The sequence below is a fragment of the Eucalyptus grandis genome, chromosome 2 (genome assembly GCF_016545825.1).
Source record: "Eucalyptus grandis isolate ANBG69807.140 chromosome 2, ASM1654582v1, whole genome shotgun sequence".
In the NCBI taxonomy this organism is placed as follows: Eukaryota; Viridiplantae; Streptophyta; class Magnoliopsida; order Myrtales; family Myrtaceae; genus Eucalyptus; species Eucalyptus grandis.
This window is the reverse complement of record NC_052613.1, coordinates 2669287-2674322: the sequence shown is the minus strand read 5'-3', so window position 1 is coordinate 2674322 and position 5036 is coordinate 2669287.

Below are 5036 nucleotides of genomic sequence, written 5' to 3'. Positions count from 1 at the left end.
GGGTTAATAGCATTCTTGCGGTAAGGAAAACTATAAACCCAAAGAGAAGCCAAAGGAAAACCCTTCGCATTTGAGATGAAGTGCCTTTCTCAAAACATTGTTTCAGAAAAGATAAAGGACATGCATTGCGGTTAGCCTTTAAAACCTTTCTTAAATCGTCTTCCTTAATTCTCGAAAATCAGATAAGGTCATAACGGGATCTATTAGATGGGTGGACTAATCAATTCAGCTTTCAAGGATTTTCCTATGGCAATGCTATACTCTTCCAAGGTGGGAGTGAGCTCATGCTTACCGCCGAAGATAAAAGTAGAAGTCTCGGGGCACCAACGGTGGGCGAGTGCTTGGACGAGGCCGACATGGATGTTGATACGCGGCAGCGGAAGTAGTCGACCAATATGTGACTCTACAAGCGCGGCCATCTTGATCTAACTTGTCCCACCAAATGCTAAGCTCTTCCCTTGGAGGAAAATAATTCGAATGTCCGGTGTCCCCATTGTATATTGATCAAGACTCAAGGACAATCCTAATGCCATGGACCGACAAAATAATGCGATAAAGTAAGTAAATTGCAAAGGCCAAAAATTTAGAGAACACTTTACCAATGATGGGCAATCACATAGACATGCGCATGTTAAGTGGCTCGATTTCTACACTATAAGGCTTATCAAGTGAAGCCACAAGGATGATCGGACTAGCCACGAGCTTGTGGACTATGTCGGGTCCTCATGACTCGGCTTGATCAAGAGCCGACCCGGGTCGCGAGCATGCGGACCGAGGTGGGTACTCTTGACACCATGAAAGAAACTTCGGGATTGAGATGGGCGGCTCGTACCGCGATCATGCGGTCGGAGTGGCAAACATCTCAATACCATCCTAGATGATCTAATGCGGCCCGGAGTCCGGCGGCGGGTTGTGTGTGCAATAGTGTAGTGCTAGATGCAAGGCATGCACAACATTTTATATCAAGCAACACTTCATATATGAAAATAAACCATACATTCCTACACCTCCCTACAAAACAAAGGTTAGCAAACACTTCCCCTTATACCTCCCATCTGCAAAAACATTTAACACCTTAAATGTTAGGGAGGAACATACACAGGATCCTCGCTGCCAAACAAAAACATTTTTCAAAAAGAAAATTGGCCTAAGTCCACTAAAAAGTTTTAACTCAAGTCCCCAGGAGTCGCCAAGCTGTCGCGACCAATTTTTCGAGGCATGAACCACACTAGGGTTTGGCTAATGGATTGTTAAGCCTAGACTTAACTCGGGCTCTCCCAAGCCCATACCATTCGCGACTTAAGTTTAAGTTCTTAACATGCAATTGATTTTCAATTAGGAGTCGCCACTAATCTATTTTTTTGGTGGGTCGATTAGAAACCCAAGTAAAATAATGGGAGGTATTTTACTCCTACGAACCAGAGACTATGGAGTGGGGACTTGGTTACGCTAAAATTCTCTAACGCCCTTTGGTACCTTTCTTTTTATTTTAATAAATGTTTGGCAAGCAGTTTGGATTGATTTTAAATCTATTTTCCTAACATGTGAGGTGACCATGCAGGTGCACAAACCACCAATTTAACACTCAAGAAAGCAAATGAATAAATTGCAGGACTTACCTCAAAGCAACGAAAGCATACGCAATGTTAAATTAAAATCCACATCAACAACCTAGATATGGTTTCTAATTAACACACAATTTTTATTTTGTTTTCACTTTTTAATGAAAATCATGCAATATGCAATGCAATATTAACTAAATGACCTAATTCTAATAACATGTAATTTGAATGGCTAGCAAAAATAATAAATGTCATGCATCTCAATGAATTCTAACCCTAATGACGTGCATATGACAATTTTTTCTTTTTCCTAAAAAGAATACATTTTTATCCTAAAAAATAAAGACAAATCAACCTATGGCATTTTTTATGTTTTTTTTTTTATGAAATTCGAAATTAGGTGAAATATGAAAATTACCTAATTAGATTAAGATCCCTATTTAATTTATATTAAGAATTAGGTTGAGCCACATCTAATTTAAACTAAAATATTATCTTAACCTAGATAATCCTAAAATGCAATCCATTTAATAAAATACCTAAACCTATAGTAAATTAAGAAATTATCTAAATTAACTTAAGTGCAATTTCTATCCTAATATGCAATGGCGTGCAAAATGTACCCTAATTCTACATGAATTATGCATGATGATTTTTTTATGTTTTCCTTTTTTTCCTTTTTTTAAATTTCAAAATTAATAATTGCCAAATAATTAAACATGCAATCCAAATTAAAAGAACTAGCAACTAAATGAATTGATTTGATTTTTTTTATTTTTAAAATTCGAAATAAAATACCCCTATTGTGAACATGCAAACCCTAAAGCTACATTTTCTATTTTTTTTAAGAAAATTAATTTAAGCAACACCACATCAAATCAAGCCATATTGATACACAAATTGACGAACCATATCTCGAGCATGAGATCGGGTTGGCCAATTTCTATAAATCACGGATCGGATCTCGAGCGGGAGATCGGATTGGCAATTTTTAAGTGATTGCGAGTCGGATTTCGAGGAAACAGAAAATCGGAGATGAGAATCACTAATTTCCAGGCAATTTCATGTCATGGAATTTCAATTTTCAGATTAAGGAATAATTACACTAAAAAGATAAAATAAAATAGCAAAAATAATTAAAAAAATAAAATAAAGAAAATACCTAAATTTTCTTTCACTTCTCTTTTTCTTTTCCTTTTCCTGAAAAAGAAAAGAAAAAGAATAAAATAAAATAAAGCTGGTGGGTCGGCGAGGGAAGCCTCCGGCTAGGGTTCCGGCGGGGCGTGACGGCGGCGCGGCACCGGGGGCCGGCGCGGGTCGTCGGGACAGCTCGCAGTGCGTCGGGCGGAAGGGACCGCGGGCTTTGGCAGGTGCGGGCGTCGCGGCGGCACGGCGGTGTCGGGGCGGGGAGCACGGAGCCGGACTGCGGGTGGAGATCCGGACGTGCGGATCGCGGATACGCGTAGCCGAGTGGGGCGAGCAGACGGCCTTGCAGGTGCATCGCGGGCGGGCGGCGGGACTCCGTCTTGCAGTCGGTGGCAAGGCGCTGCTCACGGGGGCTGACGGACGCGGTGGAGCGGATCGGTGGTGGTGCGGCGGCGGAGATGCGGAGTAGCCGGTGGAGCGGTGCCGGCGCGGTCGGCGACGTTGGCACGCGAGCGCCGGCGCGGGCGAGGGCAACCCGGCGAGGAGATGGGCAGTGGCGTCCCCCTTTTCTTTTTTTTCTTTTTTTCTCCGTCACTCCTTGTCTGTACTCTCTCTCTACTGTTTCCCTTCTTGAGACATGACTTTTCTTTTCTTTTTTTTTCTGACTTTTTTTCTCTTCAAGACAAACCAAAAGACAAACGGAAGAAAGCAATTTTTCTTGATTTTCTTTCGAATCCCCGCTCAGGACCCCAAGAACTCCTCACGTAATTGCTTCAAAAATTTCGAAAATCCCCCCTTTGTCCGTACGTGTGCAACGCCTTTTATAGGGAAAATTTTAGATCTTTGGAAACAAATTTTATTTCAATTTCACTCGTGCATAATTTTTCTGAATATATCATTGCACTACATGTGATATTCTCTTTTGTATTTTTCACATATTCTATCCAAAAAATTCCCTTTTTGCACGAAATACACCTCTTGAAGTGTATATTACCCCAAATATGTGAAAAATCTAATGCAATATAACACAAAATAAAATTTCCCTAAACTATATGCCATGTGATTTTTATTTTATAGCAAAAATTAACCCTAAAAATTTAGGTGTCAACAAATTGTAAAAGATTATAGGTTGAGGAGTAGGCGAGCCACATGCAGCCCTCGACCCTCAAGATCTAACTCAATAGACTTGTGAGTTGACCCTCAATGATCGATCCTTAGCGACCATTGACCCTCACGTGATTGTGTCATGCAGTGTGACACAAATGTCTCTGTTGCCAGAAAACAGATGATCTTGAAATTTTTATTTGGCTCTTTACAAAAGAATATGGTACAGTAAGTCTTTTGGGTTGATTGTATCAATTAATTATTAATCATTATTATAGTATGAAAAATAATCAATTCTAAATTCTTAATGAATATTAGAGGGAAATGCGTGCATTAAATAAAGTTTTGCCAACAAATATGATTTCTAAATTCTTAATGAATATTAGAGGGAAAATGCTAGCTAGGTTTTGTCTGTGGCTAAGAAAATAGATGCATGTAATATCTTAGGGCCTGAAGAATGGTACACCTCTGTAAAAAATCGTTGAGAGTAAAAGTCCCAATTACAAACCTATTAAATTTCTTGATTCGTTGTCCATGGATGAAGGAAACGATTTTATCATTTAACTTTTTTGTTATATTTTTGCAAGAGGAATATATAATGCTTCCATTATGATTATTCGAAAAGAAAATGACCATTATCAACATGGTTTTGTTAATGAGTGCTTTGAGATACTTATACTAAAAATGACAAGCTTATATTTATGAGGTGTTTAAGAGTGTCCTATTAACAAAATTCTTATTAAAATAGATACAAAAAGGCTTGGCCTGATTGTTGGGAGATCCACATGGCTCATTAGTGTATAATACATTTTTTGGTATTGTACTTTCCAAATAACTGAATTTTCGTTATTTCTTTGGAATGTGATGAAAGTGAAGATTAAGGTTGAGTATGTAGATTATGCTTTTAAGTTGTTTTTTTTTCCCCCTAGATGTAATGGCGGCTTACTTGTTTCAACAAGTGAAAAATAAAATTAACAATTACGAGTGACATATTCTAAAATGCCATAATTTTGTAGTTTTCAATCAATTCATATCGACTTTCTCATGTGCTACCTTTTTTGGCCAAATTAATAAGTAGATGGGTGACAAACAACTAAGAGTAATTTGGAAAGAGCAAGTCAATATTGATATTAGTAAGATAATAGAGGTGTAGAGAATTGCTAATACGGACAATAGGGACAAGCGTATTTCTTAATTTGGCATCCAATTAGGTTTTAAATTTTA